This window comes from Myotis myotis, unplaced genomic scaffold (genome assembly GCF_014108235.1).
Source record: "Myotis myotis isolate mMyoMyo1 unplaced genomic scaffold, mMyoMyo1.p scaffold_m19_p_4, whole genome shotgun sequence".
Taxonomy (NCBI): domain Eukaryota; kingdom Metazoa; phylum Chordata; class Mammalia; order Chiroptera; family Vespertilionidae; genus Myotis; species Myotis myotis.
This window is the reverse complement of record NW_023416346.1, coordinates 42,028,905-42,037,160: the sequence shown is the minus strand read 5'-3', so window position 1 is coordinate 42,037,160 and position 8,256 is coordinate 42,028,905. Positions and strand designations below refer to the sequence as shown.

Genomic DNA, 8,256 nt, shown 5'->3' with positions numbered 1-8,256 from the left:
ACAAATAGATTATCACAAACAGCATTCAACTTTTCTTAATCAAATTAACCATTTCCATTAAAATCCAGAACCTTCTGCAGGACCTGCCAATTCCTCATTCCTTTTGTCAACCAAAAAAAAAAAAAGAGTATTTCTTGGGAAGTCGGGATTTATTAAGAACATCCAGGTCTGGGGCTTTTTTTTTTTCACCCTACACCTTAAAATTTTGTTTCTTTATCCCAATATCATTTTAAACCAGAAATTTGAATTACATGGCTAACAATTTTAGCTAATCAACTCTTCAGTGCTGATCCTAGGAAACAACCTTCAATCAATCTTTGGATAATGGAACAAGACAATGTTCAGCCATTGATATGAGTGGTGCAAGTCGTCAACACCTTTCATGTTCAAGCCACAAGTTGTGAAGTTGGGAAGGGGTGCAGTCTACTGTCCTGCATTATCAAAATTTGTAATATTTTCAGTGCTACTAGATTGCACGTTGTCTGCAAGGTTATGCGCATGCTCAAGAAACAAATCTTTCAGTACGCTTAATTCCTTAGTCAACAATTTAATTTTTGCTTCCAACCATTCATTCTCTTCTTTAAGCTGATTCACTCTCTGCAGGGTATCCTGAGCTTTCTGCTTGCTTTTCAACTGGCTCTTTTTCACAGCCATGTTGTTCCTCTCTCTGCATTGAGTATACACATCACTGTTTCCATTTATAGGTGAACTCTTTTTGCTTTGCTTGCTTGGAGCCACAGCCTTACCACCTCCCTTAGGGCCAGCGGGCACCAGCTGAGGAACCTGCTGTTAGCTGCTGGCATGAGCTGGAGTATGAATAACACTTATTCCGTTCACTCCTGGAGTACCATTCTGCTGTGATATCTTGCTCATTTGGGCACTCTCTCTTGCCAACACAGAACGGGTAGAAATGAGGGCATGGCAATCAATGGTTTCCACTCTACACAGCCAAGAAATCTTCACATGTACCTGGTGTGACACAGTGGTTGAGCGTCAACCTATGAACCAGGAGGTCATGGCTCAATTCCAAGTCAGGGTATATGCCTGGGTTGCAGGCCCAATCCCAAGTAAGGGGTGTGCAGGAGACAGACGATCAATGATTCTCTCTCATCATTGATGTTTCTATGTCTCTCTCCATCTCTCCAGCTCTTTTCATCTCCACTCTGAGCAGCCCCAGCCCCAGCCATCAGGCCTGACCAAACCCAGGCCTGACAAGGAACTTAATTGATTTTAAAGAGAGGAAAGGAGAGGGAGAGGGGGAGGGGGAGGGGGAGAGAGAGAGAGAGAGAGAGAGAGAGAGAGAGAGAGAGAGAATCTATGTGAGAGAAAATAGTGATCAGTTGCCTTCCATGTGACCTTACCAGGGATGGAATCCACAACCTGGGTATGTGCCCTGACTGGGAACCAAACCTATGACTTCCCATGCACAACAATGCTCCAATCAACTGAGCCACACAGAACAGGACAGGAAAGACCAATTTTAATATTGGCTAGAGAAGAAATTAATTAGGAAGGCAAATCTTACACCCAAATAGAACACACATGGAATTTTGTTTTTTTGATTATTCATGCTTTGTGCTTATTTGGCCTACTCCTTTATTTCATTGCTCTGAATAAGCTGCAGTAGAAGTTCCACAGAAAATCTACCATTCAATTCCCAGACTATACTGATGGCTCCTTCTCCTGAACTCTCATAGCACTTGTGGTCAGGGCTCTGAAGTCAGAGCTGAGTTCAAATCCTGACTCTGTCTAAATTTAAGAAGTGTGATAACTGCATTAGGATTTTGTGGAAAAATGTCTTTGTTCTTGCAATATACATGCTGAAGTATTTAGAGGTGAAGTATAATGATGTCTGCAAGTTTTGCTCAAATAGGTCAGAAAAATGAAAGAGAAAGAGAGAGAGAGAGAGGGGACGATAAAACATGTGGTAGAATGTTAACTTTGTGAAGCCTATATGGATCTTCATTGTACTATTATTTCTTTTTCTTTTTAATCCTAACCCAAGGATATTTTTCCATTGATTTTTTTTTTTTTAGAGAGAGTGGAATGTAGAGGGAGAGACAGAGAGAGAAACATCAATGTAAGGACACACATTGATTAGTTGCCTCCCACGCACGCCCCAACCAGAGCCAGGGATCTAGCCTGCAACCGAGGTACCTGTCCTTCACTGGAATTGTAACTGGGACCCTTTAGTTCACAGGTGCTCTATTCACTGATAGGGCAATTCTTTTTTTTTTTGAAAAATTTTTATTGATTGATTTTAGAGAGAGGAAGAGAGAGGAGAGGAAAATATTGATGTGTTGTTCCACTTATTTATGCATTCATTGGTTGATTTTTGTATGTCCCCTGACCTGGGATTGAACCCAAAACCTTGGCATATCTAGGTGATGCTCTAATCAATTGAGCTAACTGATCAGGGCTATACTATTCTTTTAACCTTCCTGTAGTTCTGTAGTGTTTTCAAAATTAAAAGTTGGAAATAAAATCTTAGCTCCATCTGCCTTATCAACTGTGCAGTAGTAAATTATTTAGTCCTTGCAAATCTGAGTTCCTTTGTCTCTAAAATGGAGATATTAATAGATCCTATCCCCACAGGGTTGTTATGAGGATTTAAATGAGATAATAAACATAATGCTCTTAAGCATGTTTCCTGTCCCTTAGGAAGGCTTCATTAACTGATAGGAATTACTATTATCATACTATTGTTATTTAATATTTGATTACTTACTGTCTTATATTGTTCTCAAGGTGTTTCAAATGCAAATATCCTGTCTCCTTAACTTGGACTTTAAGCTTTTAGAGAACAAGACACATTTCTTACATTTTTCTTTTACCTACTATAATATCTAGCACAGCACCTTGTAATTCACAGATAGTGAATAGAATACCTTGTCGAGTTGACTTTGAGATTACTATTCTGTGGGATCTTTGGTTATAGCATAGACTTGAAAATTATCATGTGACCAAAGGCCATTCATTATTTATTAAAGACCAATAGAAGATAATGTTAGCATAGCCTGGTGGGAGCTGGGTAAGAAGATAGAACTATAAAACATTTATTTAAGGAATAGATTTTTTTACTTCTTAAAATTGAAGGTTGATTCCTTCATGCACAGCCAGACTTTTGGGGAAAAGTGTCTACCTTTTAAAAATGCCAAGAGGGAATACATTTCATTGCTTGGCTTCCAGGATAGGGATGACTTCCACTAAGCAATTTGGGCATTCCTTAGATGCCAGGACAATAAGGCAGATTTTTAGGGTTGCAGGGCACAGCTGCCCCTCCCAATGAAAGGGAGAGTGCAAACATTGCAAGTGATCCCCACTTCTTGAATAAATGCCTCTGTTGCTTTAGAAGGTAGTTCAATCTTCCTGACTCTAATTTATGATTTCAGTGAGTCTAAAACATGCAGGGTAGAACCAGGCCAAGTAGTTCAGTTAGTTAGAGCCTTGGCGATCTCCAGGGTTTAGAGTTCAATATTTCCCCTTCCCCAGTCAGGACACATACAAGAATCAACCAATAAATGCATAAGTGGAATAACAAAAAATAATGTTTCTCCTTTCCTTCCTCTCTCTCTCTCTTTCAAATAAATAAATAATATTTAAATTAAAAAATAAAACATTGAAGGTAAATTCGAATAAACCTTTAGAACTGACTCAACAACCTTGCCAAGACTTTTAAACACATGGCTCTTGAAAAAGATTCCTGTAATCACTAGAGCCTGAAATGGAGAATGGTGAAACTCTAGAGCAGATGCAAGCCATTCCAGAAGGTTCCTCTCAATCCCTGTCTCTCCTCCCTTTCCTTTTGGCTTCTGTCTTCCTCCTTCCTTTTTCCCTCTCCCCTCCGTCTACCTCCTGAGGCTCACTGAACCAATTCCCACTAAAGTCTGGCAAAGAAACGGTGGGTTTAGGGGTTAGGAATGAGAGAGACAAAGCAGTTTAGTGTCTAAATCCGTGTGACCCTGCTGATCACAGCATCCCAAATGGAGTGACATCTCACAAATCCTGGGAAGATTACCTAGAAAGCTGAGTTATGGCTTCTATGGGGCCATTCATCCAGACATCTCAGAGAGCCTTCAGAATATCTGCCCTCATAACACCCTAGGGAATCTGGGGGCAAGTGAGATTCAGAAATTAAAGACCAACAGGGCCAGAACCATCTCTAAGGGAGCTGGACCTGGAAACTACACACAATGTTGCAGGGACCTTTCCCATCCCCAACATTTGTAAACAGTTCAAGTCTGATGCAAATTAACATTAAGGAAGGAGGAGGTAGAAATGGGGAAGAGAAAGCCAGTAAGATACTAAAGTGGGGGCTGGAGAGGGGGAGGAGAGGGTGCCTCCCTGGGATTGGAAGGTTGAAAAGGAGGAATGCTTACATAATGATGCTTACAAAGGCATTTACTTGCTAATGGTAGTGCTCATCCTGAGGATTTTTTCCTTCAAATCCTCTTTCCACTCCTCCTCCTCCACCGGGCAGTCTTCAGCGCCATTGAGAATCGCCTGCTGCATGGACACCTTGGATTGGGGGAGGGAAGAAACAGCAGGAAACACACCATCACTTGCTACACTGCATGCTGGTGCTTGTGCTTGTGGTGGAGGAAAGCAACCAGATTTGGAAGAAATCTGTCTTATATAGAATGTTTAGAATGTAGTTTTATTACTCTCAGGCTATATATCCAATAACACAAACTTGGCTCCAGGTGTGGTCCTAGGGGACCCGCCTGACTTAACAGAGATGAGAAGAGTTTATAAATTGACATTCTGAAATGTTTCTAAATGCACACCCATCCATCCTCCTGCTAAATTTGCCCTTGTTTCAGGTGTTCCCTTTCCTGAGTAGAAACTGGAGCTCAGATGGAGTCAATGATGTTGAGAGCAAAGGTGCAAGGATGTGGAAGATCCTTGCCAGTTTCTTGCTGATGCATTCATTTCCTTTCCCCTGGCTGTGTGAAAACTCCAAAACTGATTCCCTTCGCTCCCTCCCTCCCCCAGCTTCCTGGCCCTCAAGGTCCTCAGGATGAAACAGTTCTCAGGAAGGAGGAGAAATCCAATTTTCTTTTCCCTCACCTCCAGTCATGGCCAAAATAATTATCTCCAACCTGAAAACCACCAGGAAAGAGAAAGCACACACATTTATTACTCACACTTCACTTAGCCCAGAGCTTAGAGGTGTGAGGCAGCTGGGGCCCCACAGCTGCCATCTCCGGGGTGAGAAACCCTGCCAAACTGCACTTCCCCTACAAGTAGCACTGTCCATAGACTCCATGCCCCTCTTCACACAACCATCAACCCAGAGAGCAAAGGCCTAGTCAGGGATGCCACCTTCAACGAAGAAGGGAGATTTTACTTGATACAGTAAATGGGGTTTTTACCACCATGACAAGCAGAAAACTGTTCTGGTTTCCATGTCCAGGCAGCTGAGAGGGAAGTGACCCCCTGGGCCTGGAATCAGTGATTCACACTGGCCTACCCAAACAGCCTCCTGCTGTCATTTTATTTCCTTCATTACTTAACATCCTGGAGAAGGAGTTCCTAGTTCTTCCTCTTAGGCCACTGGCATCCTGAGTTGAATGGCTGGTCAGTGGGACAAGTAAAGGCATGTAGCCAGGGCAGCTGGCCTCCAAGAACTCCCAAAAAAAGAAAGAAAGAAAAAAAGGGTTGAAAAAAAATCTAACCTCACACAAACTTATAAAATGACTATACATAAAAGCCCTTCTCTACTCTTCATCCCCAATAAGTCCATACTCTACTTCTTGGGTTCCCTCCAGGAAACAGAAAGTCGTATGCATAAAAATACTTTTTGCTTCTTTTTACTTACAAAAACAACAACAACAACAAAAACCACCACCACCAATAAACCAAACAAACAAAAAAACACAGATCATACTCTACACAGCTTTTTCATTTGCTTTTCTTCTACCTAGTAAGCTTATCTTGGCACTCTCTGTCTCCCAAGCCAGGAAGGTGTCTCTCATTTTTTGATAACTGCAAATCAACAGATTCTCAAATGACCCTTGGGAATAAAAATTTGAGGACTTCCCTAGCCGGTTTGGCTTGGTGGACAGTCAGTCGGCCTGCAGACTGAAGGGTCCCAGGTTCAATTCTTGTCAAGGGCACATGCCAGGGTTGCGGGCTTGGTCCCCTGGGGGCATGCAGGAGGCAGCCAGTCAATGATTCTCTCTCATCATTGATCTCTCTCTCTCTTCCTTTCTCTCTGAAATCAATAAAAAGATTTTTTTTAAAAAATTGAGAACTGCTACATTGCTCTCTCTCTCATACTTACCCCAAAGTCTCTGTCCTGTTTCCTCAGAACCTCAGAGCCTGCTGTGTGCCAGCTAACAATAATTGATAGTAGTAATCACACCAACAGATTAACATGCTGCTTGTCTCAAGTCACAAAGAGCATAGGCCTGCTAAGAGGGTCCCAAAGAATGGTATTAGAGGTAAGAGGTTCAGGTATCATGGCAGGTCCAATGTCGATTCTATTTAAGTTGAGGTGGGATGAGGAAAGGATATAGATGTTCAGGCCACCTCCTATATGCCATCTTTTTAACTGCTGAATTTAACTGCTCTGGTGAATTACTACTGGCCTCAAGATGACTTAGCTTTTACTCCTCAATACTGGCCCAAACAAGGGCCCAAGAGAAGGGAATAAACAGAGGAAAAGAAAGGTCTCTTTTTTAATTAATTTTTTTTATTTTGAGGTGTGGCTCAGTGGTTGAGCATTGACCTATGAACCAAGAGGTCATGGTTCAATTCCCAGTCAAGGCACATGCCCAGGTTGTGGTCTCAATCCCCGGTGTGGGGATGCAGGAGGCAGCCAATCAATGATTCTCTCTTGTCATTAATATTTCTATCTCGCTCTTCCTCTCTCTGAAATCAATAAAAATATATTTAATTTTTTTATTTTGAGCTAGATTTACACGCAGTTGCAAGAAATAATACAGAAAGATCTCACATACTCTTTACCCCATTTCTCCCAATGGTAACAGCTTGCAAAACTATAGCACACTATCACAACCTGGGGATTGACATTAATACAATCAGAGAACTTTTCCATCTCTACAAGGACCCTTCATGTTGTCCTTTTATAGCCACCACTACATCCTTCCCACCCCAATCCCTCCTCAAACCCTGGCAACAACTAATTTCTTCTCCATTTCTACATGCTATTTCATTTCAAGAATGCTATTAAAATAAAACCATACAGAATTGTTACAGCCACTATGGAAAACAGTATAGAGGTTCCCCCAAAAAAGTAAAAATAGAACTACTATATAATAGCCAAGACATGGAAACAACCTAAGTGTCCATCAACAGACGAATGGATAAAGAAAATCACACACACACACACACACACACACACACACACACACACACACACAAATGTTATTCAGCCATAAAAAGAAGGAAAACCTCCCATTTGTGACAACATGGATGGACCTTCTTGAGGGCATTATGTCAAGTGAAATGAGTCAAATAGAGAAAGACAAATACTGTCCGACCCCAATTATATATGGAATCTAAAAAAGCCAAACTCATAGAAACAGAGACTAGAATACTGGTTGTCAGGGGATAGGAGTTATGGGAAATGGGGAGATTTTAGCCAAAGGGTAAAAGCTTCCAGTTATAAGATGAATAAGTTCTGGGATCTAATGTACAGCATGGTGACTGTAGTTAACAACACTGTATTATATACTTGAAAGTTGTTGAGAGAGTAAATCTTAAATGTTTTCACCATAAAAAAGGCAATTATGTCACATGATGGAAGTGCTAACTAACTTTATTCTGATAATCATTTTGTAATATATACATGTATAAATCATTACATTGTACACTGTAAACTTACACAATGTTATGTATCAATTATATCTCAATAAAGCTGGAAAAACTGATACAGTAGGACTTTTGGTTTCTAGTTCCATAGGTAAAGAGTTTAGATGTCACCACTGTGTCCTAACAACAAGTAAAAAGCTGAACAAACTGAAAAATCAACAACTCTTCTTGGATCCACTCAGGGAAAACTGCTGCCCCTAAGATTGGAAAGACAGTCAAGCAAATACAGGGAGCTTCCCAACGTGGCTTCCTAAAGCCAAGAGTCATAAGCAGAAACTGCGGCAGAAGCCAGTGTCAGGGTAGGAAAACCTGAATTGTAACTGATGAATTAGTGAATGTTCAGTGTGGACAATTCGGGAAATTAAAAACTAGCTAGGCTAAAGTAAAAAAGGGTATAAACTACTAAGATCAGAAATG

At 41.0% G+C, this 8,256-nt stretch overlaps 1 pseudogene; it reads right to left on the bottom strand.

The window, feature by feature from the left end:
• Positions 1 to 423: 423 nt before the first annotated feature.
• Positions 424 to 975, bottom strand: LOC118653654 (annotated as a pseudogene).
• Between the last annotated feature and the right edge of the window lie 7,281 nt (positions 976 to 8,256).